This window comes from Pyrus communis, chromosome 4, assembly GCF_963583255.1.
Source record: "Pyrus communis chromosome 4, drPyrComm1.1, whole genome shotgun sequence".
NCBI lineage: Eukaryota > Viridiplantae > Streptophyta > Magnoliopsida > Rosales > Rosaceae > Pyrus > Pyrus communis.
Window position 1 is genome coordinate 16,731,780 of NC_084806.1, and position 21,312 is coordinate 16,753,091.

The window sequence follows — 21,312 nt, forward strand, 5'->3', positions numbered from 1 at the left end:
ATGAGTTTACTTTGGCGCTCTATCACAAGGTTGCCACTTATTTGGCCGAGTCGTTTGAGGGAATTACATTTGAGCACATTTCCGGTGTTCGAAACACTAACGCCGACGAACTCGCCCAAATAGCCTCCGTAGCACAACTCTAGGGGGCGAGCTAGGCTAGGCAACAGTAATAGGACAGCGATCTTACCCAGCCTTGGTTAATCAGCAAGTTCTCCAACGCAATCACGTAATATGCACACAAATAATATATGTACCATCATTGCTAGAACGAGGAAACCCCGTAGAAATATGTGTTGTCAAGACGTTGCCAGATGATTGGAGAAGGGCGATTGTACGATATCTCGATAATCCTCAGTGATAAACACAATCGCAGGACAAAAGTCCACGCCACAAACTACATGTTATACCAGAATGAGTTGTATCGAAAGGGTGAAGATGGTTTATTGTTATTGTGCCTCGGCCCACAGGAAACTGCCCAAGCAATCGCCGAAATACACGAAGGGATTTGCGGAGTTCACCAATCCGGACGTAAAATACGTTGGTTCTTCACCGACAAGGCTACTTATGGCCGAGTATATTGAAGGATTGCATTAAATACGCACGAGGATACACACAATATCAGATTCACGGACCTATACAGAAAGCCCGACCAAATTACTTCACTCGGCTACCAAACCATGGCCATCCAGGGGATGGGTAATTGACGTGATCGGCAAAATCACGCCATCTTCTAGAGCAACAAAGCACGCGTGGATATTAGTGGCAACTGATTACTTCACCAAGTAGATCGAAGCAAAATCATACGCTTAGTTGACAACCAAAGAAGTAACCAATTTTGTTTAAGAAAATATTATGACTAGATTCGACGTGCTAGAAACGATCATAACTGACAACGGCACAATCTTTACAACCGACAGGTTTAAGAAGTACGCGGCAAATCTAAATATTTGACTCGTACAATCTACGCCGTATTATCCACAGGCGAATGGGCAGGCCGAAGCAAGTAATAAGGTTTTGATCGGCATTCTTGAAAAAATGGTAAGAGAAAAACCTGGCATATGGCATCTGAAGCTGAATGAAGCATTATGGGCCTATCGAACTTTACCCCGATCAGCCACCTGAACAACTCTATACGCTTTAACTTATGGACACGATGCTATGTTACCAGTCAAGCTGAGTATAAATTAATTACGAGTGATTAAACAAATTGTTTGTTCAGTGCCGAATACAGTCAGGCCGTGAAACAGAAGTTGGAAGACTTAGAAGAAATTCGACTTAACGCTTATAACTTGTTAATGGTACAGAAAAAGATTGCCGAGTGAGCTTATAATCGGCGTGTTAAACAAAAAACGTTTGGGGAAGGAGAGTTAGTATGGCAAACTATGCTACCGATTGGAATTAAAGACCCTAGGTTCGAAAAATGGTCGCCAAATTGGGAAGGGCCGTTCGTCGTACATAAAGTCATCGGCAAGGTGGCATACCATCTCTAAGATCGAACCGGTTTAACTCACAAACTACCAATCAATGGGAAATATTTAAAGAAATATTATCCAGTCACATGGGAGATGCAGGAATAGAAGTTTATTTAATTAATAAGTTCGCAAAACGAGTATACAAATACAGATGGTCGGTTGTGTTTACAGCTAAATATTCTTAAGGTGATGAAGGAATGAGAGATTGAAGAACAGCTTTCAACTCCAACCACCTCACCTCACCCATTGTGACCTCAGCTTACCGATTCCTCTTATCCATCTTCAGCTGCTCGACTTGCCGCACACTAGCCATATATTCAGTCAGGCAGGATTTGCCACCCAACTCAAAATCTTTTGCAAGATCGGAAGCAACGGTCGACCTTCAGTTTTAAAGTTCGGCAATTTGAAGATCAAGGTCGGCCAGTGTTTCTTTCTTCTGCTTCAATATCTCGATCTTCGGACGTAGAGCTTCTTGAATGATTGTTGCAGTTTTCAAGTCGTTTTCGGCCCGAAAAGCTCTCTTAAAGATACTGAAATATTCTCGAGTTCGTTCTAAAGTAGAAGATGCTCGAGTGATGGCTTCGTTGCTCAACTGAATAGGTGGTGGGTCTGGGGGGAAGATGTTGGCGTAGGTGGGGAAGGGGTCGGGGGTTGCAGGGAAGGAGAAGGGGAAACGGGTGGGGAGATAGGTGTTTTTTTTTTTTTTAAGGGTACATTATTAATTATTAATTTTTTAATAGAAAGTGGGCCCCAGATTAAGCCACGTCAGCATTTAACTAAGAAATTCACGGCTAAACTAACGGAAGCTATGACATTGGACCAAATTCCAAATATGAGGTATGACATTGTCAATTTTAAGGGATGAGGTATGATAGTGTCGTGTGACCAATAGTTGAGATAGTTTTTTGTTATTTACCCAAAAAATTAATTAGTTGTTTCAGCGTTAAAGAATACTTTTTCTTCAGCAGTATTCTTAGAGAAAAAGGTGATTAAATAACTATTCAAGTAATAAAGAATATCACAAGGCAAACTTATCAGGAGCAATATATCCATACGACCCTGCAACTGCTGACATTGATTTTGAATGAGGCATATCAATGACTTTGGTCAAACCAAAATCACCAACATGGGCTTCAAAGTTCTCATCTAGCAAACTATTGTTAGACTTTATATCACAGTGGACAATCTTGGGTTTGCAGTCATGATGTAAATAAGCAAGACCTTCAGCTGCTCCTAAAGCAATCAGAAAACATGTTGGCCAGTCCAAGCTACAAGATTCACCATGAAGCAATTCACCCAAGCTACCATTTGCCATGTACTCGTAAAGAAGTAAACTGGAACCCTAGTGATAATAGAAACCATATAGCTTCACAATATTTTGATGCCTTATATTTCCTAAGGTCTTAATCTTAGCCTGAAAACTATTTTCAATGTTATTGCTCTCCCAGTTAGATGACAACTTCTTAACAGCAATAGTATGTCCAGTTTGCATTACCGCCTTATAAACTATTCCACATGCCCGCCTTCCAATAACATGGTTTTCATGAAAGTTGTTTGTCACCTCAACTAGATCTTGGAACATAAATCCCTCATTTGCAGGTAAATACATATATGTATCAGGAGATAGAGCATCCTTATATTGCAAGGAATGAACCCTTTGGCCTGGACGTCTCATGAAGTATCAGATAACAGCAATTAGAATAAGAGAAACACCATCTACAACAACTACAATTACTGTAACAACTTTACTGCATTAAGTAACCCCACTTTCTAGAGATGGAACAGATTAAGGAGATGAATTTACATTGCAACCACCAAGCGATCCGCCACAGATCCCTTTGTTACCAATGAAGCTGCTAATCTCCATTTCTGAAACAATAGGGGTGAAAGGTAAAGCTCCAGTAAGGTCAGTGTATGAGAAGTTGCACCCTAGTAAGCTTGACAGACTCTCAAATGTGCTGGGAATTCACCAGTCAAATGGTTGTTATTGAGCAAAAGGAATTCAAGTAAATTAAGATTTCCAAGTGCTGGCGGTATTCTCCTAGTGAAATTATTAAAACTGAGATTCATTGCAATCTGCAAGCTTGAAAGAGAACCCAATTCTGGTGGTATTTCACCAGAAAACAAGTTAGCACCCATCTGCAACTCTGTCAAATGGGAGAGGTTTCCTAATGCTGCTGGTATGTTTCCAGTGAAATTATTTTCTGAAAGCCTGAGAAGCTCTAATTGCAAAAGTGTTCCCAGCTCATCTAGCAAAACACCTATGAACCTATTTTGACTGAGATCAAGTCGCTGAAGCATCATGCAGTTAACAATTTCTAGTGGAATCTGCCCGGTGAGCAAGTTGGATGATGTGTTGAAAGTCATCAGTTGAGACAGATATCCTATTTCCTTTGGCAACTCAAATGTAAAGTAGTTGTCTGAAATATGAAGCCCTTGCAACTTTTGGCAATTTCCAATCTCTGAAGGAATTAGGCCAGTGAATTTGTTCTGGTTCAACCCAATTACAGAAAGGTTTGGCAAATTGCATAGCTACGAAGGAAAGCTCCCAATAAGCATGCTTCTAACAAGGCAAAGTTGCACCAATGATTTGCAGCTCAAGACTCCGGACGGAATATTTCCATTAAGATCATTATACTCCGGGTTCAACAAAATTAGACTGGAATATTGACAAATATATGGAGGTATTCTTCCTGTCAGTAAGTCATCGGATAAATCAACTACCCACAGTTAGTTGTGAAGTCCAAGCCCCTATGGTATGATACCGCTTAAAGAGTTGTCAAACAGTTGTAACTGGTACATTTGAGTCAAATATCAAAACCCATCAAGAATAGGACCCTTGAGATAATTAATTGAAAGGTCAAGCTTTGTCAGGTTCCCCAAGTTGCTCAGTTCATTTGGAATCACACCAGTAAGCTGGTTCTGGAAAAGATACAGTAAGGTTAGATCGTTTATCTTACTTATCTCTGATGGGATCTCACCCATCAAATGGTTCTCTGAGAAATCAACCTCAGCTGCCAAAGAAAGATTTCCAATTTCCCTTGGAATGGTTCCATTCAAGCCATTCCTGTAAATGTACAACTTCCTCAATGACTTGAGGTTCCCAATTTCTAGAGGTAAAGGCCCCACAAGATTGTTCTGATACAAAGCAATTGTCTCAAGCCTAGAGCAATTTCCAAGCTCCTTAAGTATAACACCCGAGACCTGGTTACCTCACAGAACCATATCTGTCAAGCTCTTAAGCATCCCAAGCTCTTTAGGCAATTCCCCTCCTATAGAATTTTGGGCAAGACCAAGTAATTGCAAGCTTTCACATTCACCTATTTTAGCTGGTAGGCTACCAGAAATAACATTTTGCCCAGCTATAAACGTTACTAGATTCTTCAAATGCCCAAAAGAATGAGCTATTGAACCAGTATTATTGTTGGTGTAGACCACAAACTTAACCTATGAAGACAAGTTCTCAATCTCCTCCGGAATAGGACCACTAATTCTGTCATTACAAAGATTCAAACTTGTTAAATTTAACACCTTGCCCACTTAGAAGGTATTTGGCCAGTGAATTTGTTATTGTTTAGATAAATTCTTTCCAAACTCGAACAATTTCCTATCTCATTAGGGATACCTCCCACGAGACCATTGTCTGAAAGATCAAGAAAAGTTAAGTGGAAACCACCAATGCTAGGATTGAAGACACCTGAAAGATTCAGGGAACTCAAATCAAGACCTTTGACCACTGGATCGTAATCGGAAGAGCAATTTATCCCATCCATCCGCAAGGTGTCTGATCGGAGGAGTTCCAATTTCCCAAAGAATCAAATCCATCCTGCATACTTTTCTTCAACTCTAAAAGGTAGAGCCCTTCATTATTCAACCCATTTGGAGTAGAAGCAAGTAGATTTAAGGCAAGTAACTGCAAACTGCACTTCCAAAGCCCTCCTTACCTCAAATGTTTTTAAGATTATAGTAACACTGAGACAAGCACAATCACATAATTAAACACCTGCCCATCTAAGCTCATCAGATGCGATGCAATACAAATTAACCAATCATTTACTTCAAGTAATACATAACCAGATTTCTAATCACAAAAGAATTTGATAATTCATAATCTGGTTTAAACAAGGCAGTTTCAGTGTTTCACAACACAAAATCCAAGCATATCAAGTGCTTAATGAATTAAACCATCCATTTGAAAGAACAAACTTCGATATTTTGATAACTCAAAATCTAAATACAAGACAGAAAGAGACTAAAAATTGAATTTAGACACCTAAAAGCTAAAAGGGTAGGAAACTATGAATAATATAGTCATTTGAAGCAACCCAATAACACAAAACTAATGAATTTAGCAAATTACCAACTCAAACTGAATGATCAGATTTAACCAGATAACAGTAAAGAGTGACAAATCAGTAGTAAAAAAGGAACCAAAACTGAAAAGTAATAACCAAAATTAAGCATATTAGAGCTAGGAACATACCTCTCAAAGTCTAGGAACACTCATGAAAAAATGAGTGACAATGTAAGCAGTAAGTCCAGCAGAAGTGGGAGCATTAACTTCCTGGAGTGACAAACTAAAAACCATGGGAATTATGAACCAAAAGACAAAAGTGATAGAAACCCAGTTCGCCTATTAGAACAAATGGTGGGGATCTACGGTCTACAAGCCAAGATTTGCACAAAAATATCTCAAAGCTCACACCTTTATTGCGGCCTTTTGAATCAAGAAAGAAACTCCTTAGATTGCAGAAATATATCTTTGGGAATATTCTATTCTAGAAGAGAGAAGGCAAGGCAAGTGCTGGAGTTGAGTTGGAGCTTGTGGGGGTGTTGGGTGTCGTGAATGGAATGATGGGTGTTAGAAGAGAAAGGGCCAGAGCTTTGAAGCTTGAATGAACAGTGAACTTTTCGGGCAACCCAAACTAGTTTGAATCTTTTTCTTATTTTAATCTTTTTAGAAAATAAAACTCTAGCTTTTTAGTTAAAATGGTTTTTAAGATTTGCATAACACGTAACTTTGGTCCTTAAGATTTAAAATCAATAAAAGTGGTCCCTGAGATTGTCCACCATCCATTATTTTGATCCTTCCGTTAAAAAACTACATTAAATTGAGGGTATAACACATAACTTTGGTCCCTGAGATTTGCAAAACACATAATTTTGGTTTATGAGATTTGCATAACACATAACTTTGGTCCTTGAGATTGTCCACCATCCATCATTTTGGTTCTTCTGTTAAAAAGCTCAGGGACCACTTAATGGAGTTTTTTTAATGGAATGACCAAAATAATGGATGGTGGACAATCTCAATGACCACTTCTATTGATTTTAAATCTCAAAGACCAAAGTTATCTGTTATAAAAGTCTCATAAGCCATTTTGGCTAAAAAGCCTAAAACTCTAGAACAAACAATATTCTTTTTGTATCGTATTTATCTGTATTAAGATGATTATTTATTGAGCAATCATCCCTTAACTAATTGTTTTATGTTTATGAATCTCACTTATTGTACGTTATATTTGGCTAAAACTTATGGATACTTATGAAAGACGCTAAAGAATAAAGAAAGATAACAATATTGGTGATAGTTACTTTTAAGGTCAAGGAGTTTGGATACAATATTATGCGATAGTAGGTGCATTGGGAGATTAATAAGGTAGACTAAGATGCAAGGCCGGTCATTAATTTTCATATGTTTGGTGTGAAATTTCAAATAGTGTCCTTTGTAGATTTGATTAATAGACATTCTTTTGATAAACTAATTAATTTTATTAACAATGATGAAATATCAGGATTAGAAAAACAATATATGTCGACTAAAAAAGGATTACAGCTGAAGAGGAGGAAACCTATATGCTCTAAGGAGGAAACCTATGTGATCTAGAGAGCATATCTAAATACACAAAGGATGCCAACGTTAAAAGTCAAAATAAAATAGATTGGAGAGCTATGGATTGAGAGGTGAACACCTTCTAACATTCAAAACACCCTAGAGTTATACAAAAAGATATAAGCGTTTGTGCATATTACACTTTGCTAAAATATTGAATTCACGGGCCGGAAGTCACACACCGAATTCTTGTGCAAACAATTGAACTCCATGCTCTCTCACTCAACCAATTTCCATCCCCCAAAAAACCTTACCCATAGTCACCATAGCCGCCGGCCCCTTGCTATGGCTTGGGGCCCGTGCAGCCCATCCATATCTTCTCCTAGCTTTTCTTTCCTTCCTTTCTTCCCTTACCCTTCTCCTCCCATCTGCTTCGCCGCCCCTTTTTTCCCCACCTCTCAATTTTTTCCTACACTTTTTCTCTTCTCCTTCCCCATTTTTCCCTCCCACCGTTTTTGTCTTGGCTGTCTCATGGGTTTGCGCCTCCTACCCAGATCCGGATTATGCCTTCTCAAGGTCACTTCCTTGATTTGGGGATTGATTCGTGATTTGGGTTTGGATTGGGGTTGTTGGTGGGTCGGAGACACTTCCATCAAATTGATTCAATTCAGTGATACTCTCAAATTTTGATGTGGATGTGATGATTTTTGGCTAAGATATATTGCAGCGCTGCCTTCTGTGTTCAGATTTGTTGCAGCGCCGCCTTGGAATCTTATGGTTGCACAACCTTAGCTGAGCACATCTAGGGGTTGCACCGCCTGGGCCGCTCTATTTTGACAATTGCACCGCTTAAGTACTTCAGATTTAGAGATTCCAACACCTGCGTTTTCAACATTTGCAGCTCCAATTTGACCTATGGCTGTTGCATACCCATTTTGTGCAGAGTCATAACTGGTAGTCTTTGCCTGAGTAACTTATCCCTCCATCATTTTGTGCCATGTTGCGGTCTTCCTTCTCGGAGTTTTCAATATAATTTAGTTTAATTTAATTTGGTTCAATTTAGTTTGGTCTAGTCAAGTTCTGTTGTTTCGCTTAGTGAGTGTTGTGGCCACACTGCAACGTTGGTTGTATTTGGTTTTCTCTTTGAGTGATGAGTTATGTGGTCTCGTCTATTAATGATGATTTTATGTGGTCTTGCTTTCGCGATGACTTTATGTGGCCTTGCTATTTGTCGATGACTGTTTGTAATCGCCAATACAAATATGTTATATCTATTGTTTTATGACAGGTTTGTATAGGTGGCGTGTGAAGTTCTCGTATATGTGGTAGTCGTCAAGGGGTTTACTATTATTGTCTTGTTTGTACAAATTCACCTCCAGATCATTTTCTTGGTCATTGGAGTATTGCACCCAATTGGCACTTTTGTATTGTTTGGGATTATGAATGAAATATCAAATATCGTTGCTTGTCAAGAAAAACAAAAGTTGAATTCATGGGTTTATTTGTTCTTATGTTATTGTTTGTAATGAACGACTAAGATTAGAACTAGCTCATAGACTATATTAATGACAACTGTTATAAAAGTCGTGTGTCTTGAGTTGTACACATGCCTACAACATTTAGGGGCAGCACAGTTGCAAAAATCAAGATGACAAGGTTTTGAGTTTGGATGTTAATTTGATGATTCATGAAAGAAAAAAATTCGTGTTAAATCACTAATGAAATGAAGAAATAAAGTTTAAATTTAAATTTTTTAGAAAGGAGACGCTCTTTATTTACTATTAAAAAGGGGAAGATTGTTCATTTGCTAGATTTTTTTCGTTTTTAATACATATATAGAAAAAAATAATTGGGAAATCAGACTACGTATTAGTTAATAATTGTGTGTGTTAAATTGTTAGTTATTAAAAGAAGGGAGATCGAACCCACATCAAGGCGCATAAATAGGATTGCTTTCCGCCACTGTGGTAAACGTCATCTCCCATTTTTATATTTTTTTAGTTTGTTTAGTGCTATTTTGAAATAAAAACTTAAAACACGTGATAGGAAACCATGAATCTTGTTTCTTATTATAGAAGACATGACAAAAGCAAGGACGAGTCATACTATTTTCATTTAGAAAATTGATGTTCACACACAGCCAGGGGCGAAACCAGACAATCGATTTTCACTATTTTAATATAATTAATACAAGAAAATGGGTTGGAGAGAACATATGCTATCCAAGAACATACTTACACACTTATTTTTACCATTTGCACATCACTTATTTATTCCTAACATTTAAATAGGGAAATGTTATTGGTATTTCAAAAATCTCATTCTACACTCCTCACAAGTGTATTTTCCTTCCAAATATAGAAAGTTTGGAGTGTAGAATGAGATTTTTGAAGTGCTAATAATAATTCCCTTTAAATAAATAAAAAATAATCGGGAAAAAAAAAAAAAAAAAAAAAAACCAAGTAGTGCATACAAAAGCAGAAACAGAATATTCAAAAATCATTTCCCTTAAAAATTTTAACTTAATTAGCATTATAATCCAAGGTAGGCAAAGACAAGTACAATGGCAAATCTCAAGGACATGGATCTTAGAAAAGTGAAATAGGGTGAGATGGCTCCCTTAGCTTGCCCAACCACTAGGCAAGAGCTTTACGTCCATATCATGAGCTGCCAGTCCGTTTTTGTGGGCTATATATGAATCCGACGACTAATCACAGATATGTTGAAAGGTGAATCCGACTCCGAGGTCCCGCATGAAAATTCAACAACCTAACAATTCACTAAGAAAATAAAATAAGTTGATAACACTATTGGAGCACAAGGCAAAGGGTAAGGTTCTTCTTTCTATGCTGCCCATTTATCTCTTTGACTTGGAATGTTGTGGGTTGGCTCATCTCCACTCTCCTGACTCCTCCACTAAACATCCTCTATCAATTCATGTAGGTAAAAATCGACTGATTTCGTTTAATCATATTTTACTATCTAGCATTACGATTTAATGATATATATTTTTTTTATTTGTAAAGGAGATGTTTTATGTTCAATTATTGTTCATGACAAGCCCATTATGACTGAGCTCAAATCTCTCTCTCTATTAGTGTGAATATATATCATTGTATTAAAAATATATATCTTAATGCATTGTGTAATCTCAAAACAAACAACAACAAAGCCTGATCCCACAGAGTGGGGTATGTGGTTCAAATTCGCATTTGGCAAAAATCGAACCTAAGACTTCTCGCTTATAAGTGAATAGGAATACCATTAGATCATAGTACAAGTGTAATCTCACTTAAAATTTTGTTGCTAGATTAAGGTTAGGCAGGCCGACAGGTGTAGCAGTCCCTTAAACTGGTGGAGGAGGAGTATTTCACTGAGAGATGCCCAACCGCAGCAAATCGGTATTTAGGGAGTGCGACTTAAACCTGAACTTGGGCATGCAAGAGCTAGTCGTTGAGAAACACGGAATCGGAAAGAAAAGTACTATGACCTAGTTGAGGTTCAGCAGAACACTCTTGCTTGCTCGTTTGCCCTATGTGGTAGCTAGGGGCTGACGACCATGTCCCACAAATGGATGGTTTTGCTATTTTGGGACACAACTACAACCAATCTTGTATTTAGCTCAATCATTTTCCCGTGTAATATACTAATAGTTTCTGGGTTAAACTTTAACATGTTTGGTGATAGGATATGTCCAGAATGCTCGTTATAATGTTCTTTTATGTTTTCTTGTAACATGATAATAAACATGACATGATATATATATATATATACATGTATATATATCATGTTAGTACACCACATGTTAGTACATATTCATTTACTTTAAATACGTATAATACTTATCACGTGGCATGTTAGCATGTGATGCACGAGGAGCACTATTGAAACATGAGGATGGTGACACACAAGACTTTGCCTTGTTATCTTTTCGGAAAATTACAATTTATGGTACAACTTCCATTAATGAAGTTAACAAGATTTTAAAACTCACTTTAACTATGAATAAGATCTACTCGATTTTTCATGGTAATATATGGTACTGCATTTTTATGAGCCGTGGCTTTAATTTTATAAGAAACATAGATATAAGAAATTAATAATGTCCCCAAACGTTTTAGGGCCCATAAACTTTTTTTATTTAGTCTTTTTTATTTTATTTAAACAAACCATATTATATTAAGACTTCTCGTTTACAAGTGAAGAGAAATATCATTATACCGTAATACTAAATAAGTAATCTTCTTATGAGTTTTTCATTTCAAATGGCCACAAGCCTTAGATATTATTATGTCAGCGATGGCTCTGGTATATGTGCTTAAGACCAACTCCAATGGTGAGCTAAAAGTCAAATTACCCCCCAAATTTCCCCACAAACCCAATCCAACCCAAAGGGAAATTTTGGGCTAAATGCTAAACCAAGACCAGATTCTCCCCAAAATTTAGCCCAGAAATCGGAGTGGGCTCCACCAAACCAAGTGAAAAGGGGCGTTTGTGCGCCAAACGCAACCCACCCACTCGCCCAACTCGCATGACGCGCGACGCCTCAGACAGTGAGGGCCCCTCCCACGTGGGCCTGTCGGCCACGGTCCACAGCGCCTCCAACGGCTACTTTCATCCAACGGTCACAATCTATAGGCCGTTGGTTAATCCCATGGCCTAGATTCAATTTTTTTTTTTTTTTGTTTTTATATTTATATATTATTGAATCCAACAACTGAGATCGAATACAATCAAATCTAACTGTAAAAGAAAAGATCTAACGGCCCAAATTTAAATCCAACAGCTAAAATAATTAAAAAAAAATTATTTAACTCAAAATTCACCCAAGGTTGAAAGATTGGTGAAAGTTAAAGGCTTGCTTTATGGAAAATTTAGTGATTTTTCAATATTTGTCGGAATTAAAAAAATTTTAGATTAAAATGTTCATAAAATTAATTTACGATAATCTATATATTTATTTTTTTTTAAAAATAACCTAAATTCATTCTTTAATAATCCCGGGCTAAAATTTTAGGCCAGAACGGTTGGAGCAAAAAAGTTGTTTTTAGGCTAAAAGCTAAATTTTCCATGCTAAAATATTTGATTTTTAACCTAACCATTGGAGATGGTCTAATATAACCAATGATATGCCTTCCCTTAAAGTTTTATGTTGAAAATATTTTTCAATTTTTGAAAAACTTTCTGAACAGTAAACATGGCGCAGTCAACATGATTTTTAACAGGGCCACAGGAAAAAAAGAACCATTTAATTTGAACGTAAGCTATCAAGATCGTGTTTTTGATTGATTCGAAGCATTTTTTTGGGTGTCAGTGCCATCTCTAAATTTAATTAGCAAGAAAAGAAAACCTTCTTTTTATTTTAATTAGTTGTTTAATTAGCATTGACTGGACCGTCAATTTTTCTTTGAATTTCGGTTGGCCAAATGGCATGCACATACTGTATTGCCCTTCGTCGCCCTCGTGGAAGTTTTTATTTTATTTTATTTTCCATCTTTTACGTTTCCCCTATCAAAGTTGGGAACAATAATCGATTGAGGAAAAGTTATATTATATGGAGCATGATTAAGAAAATAGTTTACAGCAGCTTAGATTATGTCATGTGAGTGATGTTTTCTGGCACCAATCACCAGTTAAATCACATAGTGCTGCTTATTTTAACTTGATTTTCTTTTTCTTTTTTTGGTAAAATATTATTTTAACTTGCTATTATGCTAGTAGTTGGTTTAATATATTTGTTTATATGATTAATATCTGGTTTAATGTTATTTAATTTTAATTTTATAAAATGAAATTTTTGAGTTTAAATAACGAAACATTCATTAATTAAAAAAACTTAATCATGCTCAATTAGGTGAAATTTGTAATCACACTTGAAATTTAAAATTTATGGAGTAATGATTATAACGTATACAGTATACTTTATGTCATAGAATCTCTTAGCATGTCATCGTCAAGATCCTGTAGCTCATAGATGTTTTGGCAAATTGGAAGGTCGTCATCTTGTTCAAATCAAATCCATTTTCTCCGTGAAAACTGTAGATTGATCAGCACTCTTTGTCCATTGGGCAAAGTTTGTGGACAAGTAGTTGTATCACCATCACGTTAGAAAAAAGTGGTCACATACTTGATGGAACCTTCCCTTTTATTCCCTACCAAAAAATACTGTAACGGTTGGTGTAAATTTTTCTTTTTTCAAACGATATATTTTGTTAGATTAACCATCGACGGAGTTTGAATCCACGTCGTCATGCAAAGCCTTAATACCTTTCTTCCACAATGGTAAAGGGGCACTTGCGGTTGGTGCAAAATTCTTAACTTCATCCCTTCAGTTTTCATATTGTGTCTTTGAAGCCACTAAGAATATACAATATATACTATGTGAAGATAACAAGTTAGAGCTCTGCATGAGAGGATTAGTTTATACTTTGGCTTAAAGAGACTGATAAATATATTGACCTAGGTTAGAGTTCTAATAGCATTTCTAATGCAAAGACTCAAATCTTATGCTTATATGTTTATATTTGATGAGTTTAAAAGAGAAAGTAAGTTTGAGTATTCTGGTTTTCTCCTTCAATGCAAAGACTTATATTCTTCGATCCATTTTCTTATATTTTGCCTTTTAAAATTTCAATCTTTACTTTGAAAAAGGATAGTATTGAGTTTCATGAAATTTGAGTATGTGCATTAGAGATGATTCGATCCAAACTCAAATCTTAAATACCTTGCTTTCTTACCATTGGGGTAATTAGTCATCAAAATACTTCATATATGAAACCAATGAAAACAATAAGGAAGAAGTAGCTTCAACTTTGAGAAGACATTCCGCACAAGCCTAGTAACTATGAACTGGCTATGTCATTCTTTAAATGTGTGCGTGTCAACTCGCAATCGAGCTCAATCGAACGAGTAAAATAGATGTGGTGGTGGTGTTTAATATCTCGTCTCGACCTTAGGTTCTAGAACCTTAAGACAATGTTTCTTAGTTTACTGTGAAGTTCAAGATCTTATGCACCATGTTCAGCTGCCTCGATTGTATTTGTGAGAATATAGGTGGGCCGAATTAGTATTAGGCTATGAGAGCAAAGGTACTCAAAGGAGATGAGTGTTTTGATAATGAATGAGGTTCGGCCGTTTGAATCCAGAACTACAAAATGCACCTAAGAGTAACCAATCATAGAATACTTCACTTCTTCACTTCATTGGGAGACTAATAAAGTGACCTCTTTGGGCAAAAGAATTAAGAATTCTTTTCCTATCAAGATTTGGATAGATAACCAACCAACCTAGAAGCAGTATTGTTTACTTATCCAAAAATAAGGTGCTCATGTGCTGTTTGATTCTACAACATCAGTGTTGTTTACTTATCAAAACTGAAGATGTTGCTGGTTGTCAACACAATGCTGTTTACTTATCCAAACTGTAGATGTCTTGACATGAAGGTTAGAATAGTTAGTGTTTTTCTCATGGTATGATAAGGGTTTCCCGTGGAACAAGGGTTTTTGCATAGATTGTTTGAGTTGTTTGTTGGGTTGAAGGGGGTTTTTCATGTTGTTGAACATCTTCTATTTATAGGATGATCTTCGTGATAAACAAGTCTGCCGAGGTAGAGTTTTGATGAGACTATGTTTACTTGATATTTATCTAAATATTCTCTCTTTATATCTTTAATCCCTTCCTTAGCCAAAACTCATCTTTATCCACTCTCGGCCTCTTTGATTCAAACCAAGGTTCTAAACCTAGTCCCTTTATGAAATTAATTCATCCTTATCTAATCAAGAACAAATTATGATCCTAAGAACAATTTGCATCTAAATAGAGCTTATTATGATCCTTGGCACACTAAGGACTCGACCGAGCCATATTTAAACTTAATCCTTTCATAGTCCCACTTCCATAAGGACTCAATTGAATCAATCATGCCCTGGGCTGAAAGCCCACTGGCTTGAAAGATCATTACTAGGGCGAAAATTATGACTTTTTAACTCGAGTTGGCCCATTATCGATCAAATGTTATTTTAAATCCAAACAAATCATAAAATCAAGTATCAACAAATTGGATAGAAGCAATGATAGGTGTGCAAAACGAAAAGAGAGACGTATGGAACTCATTAACCTAGTTATTATAAATATGCATGATTACTTATTGTAGTCAATATTGGCCTTTTTTTCATTTAGAGAAACAACAAACGTTGTTGGGCTTTAAGGTTATTAAAGTAATAAATTATAGGTCCCCATGTATAATGTATGTTTTATGAGACAAACTACATAGTCATTGTCAAGGACTGTATTTTAAGATTGGGTGGTGGAGCTAGACCCTCCAATCAGATAGAATGCATAATTTTAAAATTTCTAAAAATGTATGAGATAATATCCCATCCCTTTGCACAATGCCATTTGGAGTAAGTGCTACTGCATCTTCACTTAAACCTAGAATACGAGGACGAGGATTCAAACTTGTACAAAAAGCAAGTGCATTGTCATACTGTTTAGGCCCAAAATAATATTTTGGACTAAGCTTAGACTCATTCTCGGCCCAGTAATATTCATCTAGAATCTTGTCATGGGATGTCCAGTCAAGGTTGGCCGAATCCTATTATGAAGAGAATTGGTTTAGATAAGGGTGAGGTAGTCGAACCCTAGTGCAACAAGGAGTCTTAAAAGCTAAGGATGCTTAGAATTAGAGGATGAATCTGGTTTTTAAGGAGCTTGGTTCAAAGTTTTATAGGGGTTAAGATTGGACGAAACCTGATCAGATTGGGTTGAGGAGTTCTAATCCAAGTAAATTTATAGTTCGACCATAAGGGGGTTCGCTGCTATAAATAGAGAAGGGAATGCTTCATTCAAGGCCTCTTCAAATCAACACACAAATTGCCCTGCGCAAAACTTCTCAACAACCCTAAGATTTTTTTACTCTTCCCCTTTCTTCTCGCCAACACATCTTCAGTTTGGATAGACAGCACTAGAGCCGTAGAATCAGCGGACCAATGAGCATCTTCAATTTGGATAGATAGCACTACTTCGAGACCAACTGGTTATTTATCCAAGTCTCGGTCAACAAGGATTTCCAAGTCCTTGTTAGTAGAGGTCATCTCATCAGCCTTCTCGGCGAAGTAAGGTGTTACCAGGTTATTACATTTGGCACATTGAAAGTCGAATATGAAATTGAACTTCGTAGAACTAGCAGCCTTGTCTTCAGGCTTTAGAACCCAAAGGCTGAGACATGTTCCTTCCTCCGCTGTAGTCACAAAATCAAGAAGTCAGCAGCGCGCCCAACGCCACATCAACATATTTTACTCCTCAGCCGAACTCGACCGACGAGTTGGCACACCAAGCACACAACCGAATGATGTAGTTAGCTTATTAATTACTAAGCCTGTGCGCAACGTAGGCTTGATAGTTTTTAGCATCAACACATACTCTAGCCAACTGGGCTTAGCCGAAGTCTTGCTTCACATATATCTCATATGACCATCTCCAACTCTTGAGAATAAAACTTAAAATTTAATCCAGAAAATTTTAAGCCATAACCCAAAAATTGTTTTTCTCCTCCAACCCTGGCTTAAAATTTTAGTTCGAGATTATTAAATAATGATATTTGCCTAATGTAATTAAAAAAAAAAAAAAGGTTTAAACTGATCCGTTGGATTAACCAAGTTCATCTCCACCATCCATCCAAGAAAAGAGCCGTTGGAATAGTTTAATCACATTCAAAGGCCACGGGAGAGCAGCATAGTGGCTGACAAAGATGGGACCCACCTGAAACTTTGCTGCTGGTGGAGGCGTGCAGCGCGTTGGGTTTGCTGCGCCGGGTTCTTTTGCAGCGCGTGTATGCGCAGGGAGGGCCCAATGGCTTAAATTTTGAGAGGAATTTGGGTCCGAAATGTTATTTTCTCCTCAAAATTTATTTTTAAGCCAATGATTGAAGATGGCTTAGGGTGTTTTAAAACTTAAATTTCAAGTTTTATCATTATGGTTGGAGATGGTCGAGAAACTTATACTTGCCTTTGAGATACAACATATTGTTATGTGTTTTTTTTTTTCCTTATAAATCAATCACACATTATTATGTGTTTTAATTTTTTTCACATGTTAGTGCGTTGTTGGTTTGGGAACATTGCCACTTTGACATCCCAAGTGTAGTCGTAGGCAAGTTCTTCTAACTCCGAAGGACCCAACTTTCATTTCGGAGAGAAACACTGGTCACCTTTCAAAGTTGAACATAAATATAGCCACCTTGTAAAGCCTACAATTGAATATGCCTTTACAGCAATTATAATTAAAAGGTGTAGAATCCCTTTCTGAAAGTCTAATAAGATTCCCTCTAATACAATGTTAACCAGATAACATGGCTACAAGTCTCGAATTTAAGACACTAAAATGGCTTTTCATGGTGGGAACTTGCTTTAGTATAGTAATCAGCACTCAGCAGCAGCTGCACACATATATGCACCTAGCTAGGCAGTTTATTGAATTGCATCAACTTCGTAGAGGCGTTTATTCGAGTATTAGTTAATTGTTAATTAAGGAAATATGCCGGTTTTCTCTAAACATTCTATGATAGTCATCATCGTCGACACAAGAACAATACCATAAAACAAAGTGATCACATACATAAATCTTCAGCCATGCGCGGTAGTTCGCAAAATAATTAAGTCTCTGGAGACCATTTTAATTTGCAGTTTGATTTGCTTTTCAAGTTTCCAAATCCTCTGCTCCTAAATTCAATCGCATACAAAATCAAGCAAACCGAAAACTAACATGTTTTCTAGTCTTTAATTAAGCATAACCAAAAACACTAGTTTAGAAATTCGACTAGCTTTACTTACCATTGGACTACCCTTTATCCACACGCTTCAACGCTGATCTCCATCTCTTGCTTTTTCCTCATTATATCCGATAGCTTCTGGTGCCTGTTTGATTGCAACTTTTTGGGGAAAGTTGGGCTACTTGCAGGGCAATCACCAGTCTCCTTCTCTTGCTTTTTCCTCAGCACATTCGATAGCTTCCTGTGCCTGTTTGAACGCAACTTTTTCGAGAAAGTTTGGTTACTTGCAGGGCAGCATTGCGTGACAAGCTTTTTGGATCTCTCGTACCTATGCCAACAAGCATTACACAGAGTTTTCAATCCAAGGGGACCTGACCTCCATTTCGGGGTAGTTTCAGTCTCGCATTGCTGGCACTTCCTCACTCTTATCTCGGCTACACCATCAATCCTTGTCTCAATATTTTGTATCTTCTTCTTCTTCCTTGGTGGTTTTGGCTGCAACTTGCTCGAGAAACTTGTTAAACTTGCAGGGCAGTATTCAGGGAAAAGCCTTCCGGATTTGTACCTCAACCCACAGTTGTCACACAGGGTGTCCGTTCCAAGGGGACCTGCGCGCCATCGCAGGGAGTTTCCAGTCCCACAATGCTGGCATTTTCTCCCTTTGATCTCGGCCGTGTACCTTATATGACAATTGTTACACAGTGTATTCTTTCCGAGGGTACCTTCTAGCCATTTCTGCCATGGCTTGGTTTTTCCTACCCCACAACGCTGGCATTTCCTCCCAATAATGTCAGACTTGTACCTAACATAACAAGCATCACACAAGGCTTTCATTCCTTTGGGACCGTCTTTCCGCCATTGCAGGGTACTCTTTTTAGTCCCGCAATCCTGGCATTTTCTCCGAAGAATCTCAGACCTGTGCTTAAGCTTGATCGCACAAGCATTACACAGAGTATCCTTTCCAACCGGCCGCCATTGCAGGGTGTTCAGAGTCCCGCAATGCTGGCATTTTCCCCCAATCATCACGGACTTGTGCCAACACCAACAAGCATTACACAGGGTTTTCGGTCCAAGGGGACTAGCCTGCCACTGCGAGGTCTTTCGAGTCCCACAATGGTGACATTGTCTCCCAACCGTCTTCGTCATCATTGGTGTTTCCGCTTTAGTCATGTCATCCTTGCCGGAGTTATCAGATTGGTTCGTAGAAAGCTGCTCCCCTTCCCACGGAATTCCTTCGAAGCTGAGGTCAATGCTGAAGAATATCTCGACAGGAGGGAAAGCATGGCTCGACAGCCATTCTAGCACTTCCTCCGAACACTCCTCCTGCAGCGAACAAAAGAACCAAAACAAAAATCAAAGACAAGAAAAAGAGTGAGTCGACTCGGTGACTCGAAGAGGTTTCGGGTTGACTCAGTTAATAGGCGAAAGACCACATTGTCCTTGCCTTGGGGGCCAAGGATAACACAGAAACCTCTCGTTTCGCCACGAGTGAAGCCACGTTGGACAAGATTGGATAATGTTGTCTTCTTACGTTGCCTTGGGGACCAAGGACATCACAGAAACTCGCAACAGACGCCTAGTCTCGTCCGAGTCGACTCGGTCCTCTGCACCCCAACAACCGTTTGAAACGAGAATGGTGGGTTTTCAATAAAAGTTACGGTTTCAGATAATTGACGGCTAGGATCATCACCAGGCGGCGCATTGGAGGCTTCAAAGTCTTCGTCTTTGTCTTCTTCTATTGACAGTATGGACAGTATGGAAGGGAATATTGCACGTGAAAAGGAGTGTTGTATATTCCTTGACAGCTAGACACCACATGGTTTGCTGCTTATTTTTCTCTAGTTGCTGCATCATGGACAGCAAGCACAACACCATGTATTGCATTTGTTTATTGCATGCGTATGTGTGCATGCGTGTATGTAAAATGTGTATAAACCATGCTGCCGTTGCAGCAGTTTAATAAGAAAACAACAACAAGTTGAAACCAAAACTTCAAGATGGTATCAGAGCAGAAACCATAGGGTCCTGCCTCTGTTGTTTATCCTTCTAGCTTGTTCTTCTTCCTCTGTTCATCATTTGTTGTGATGGCAGAAGATATCTCATTTAGTTCTGAGGCTACAAGTTCATCAACCCTAACACCAGCCAACATGATACACGGGGAGAGCAACCCACGACTGTGCTCCGTATTGTTGAATGAGTTCAACTACTTGCCATGGTCACGAGCTTTATCTCTTGCTCTAGGAGGAAGATCGAAACTAGGGTACGTAAATGGAACCATCAAGCCTCCAGATTCTTCCTCAGCTACCTTTGATGCATGGCACTCAAATGACCAGCTTGTTATGTCCTGGATACTTAACTCGATGGAGCCCAAGTTGTCCGAGATCTTCAGCTACTCAGATTCTTCACACATCTTATGGGAATCGATCAAGGAAATGTACGGCAGTCAACACAATGCTGCCCGTGTGTTTGAACTGAAGAAAAGCCTCGCTGGACTTAAGCAAGGTAATTAAACTTTCATTCAGCATCTTGGAAGCATGAAATCTATGTGGAATGAACTTGATCTATACCGTCCACACACCACTGAATCCGCTGCACTCTTGAAAAGGGCTGATGAAGATAAAGTGTTCCAACTATTGGCAAGCTTGGGAGTTGAGTATGAAGACTTGCGTAGCCACTTACTAATGACTCCTGAGCTACCATCGTTCGTCAACGTGTGTCATACAGTCCAAAGAGAGGAAACTCGAAGGAAAGTAATGCATGTTGAGCCCCGGTCTAGCCCAGAAGCTAGGGCTTTCACCAGTAACCACAACTTCACTAGTGAAAGGCTTTTTAATGGAAAGAAAGCTGACTGGAAATGCACATACTGCAACACCAAGGGGCACGTACGGGAAAAATGCTGGATTTTACACCCTGAGTTAAAACCTAAGTTTAACAAGGAAGGAAAAATGATCAGTGATGGGAAAAGGTTTGCGCCTAAAGCCTTCCAATCTAAAGAGATGTCAAACTTCACCTCAAGCCCTATCTCCCTGATCAATGAGTTTGCCGCCTTTCTCCAAAAGAAGAGTGATATCGCTGAGGGTAACAATGTCACCATGGAAAATTCCACAGAAATGCTTGGAAAATTTGCTAGTTTTTTGGCAAATTCAAACACCACTACATCCGGCAATATCCCAGGTATCATTTGTGCACTTTCCACGGCTCTCAATCTCACACACGATTTTTGGATTGTAGACTCAGGT

At 38.2% G+C, this 21,312-nt stretch overlaps 1 pseudogene; it reads right to left on the minus strand.

Annotated features, from left to right (window-relative positions):
* Window positions 1-2,490: 2,490 nt before the first annotated feature.
* Window positions 2,491-19,775, minus strand: LOC137732778 (probable leucine-rich repeat receptor-like protein kinase At5g63930; annotated as a pseudogene).
* Window positions 19,776-21,312: the final 1,537 nt, after the last annotated feature.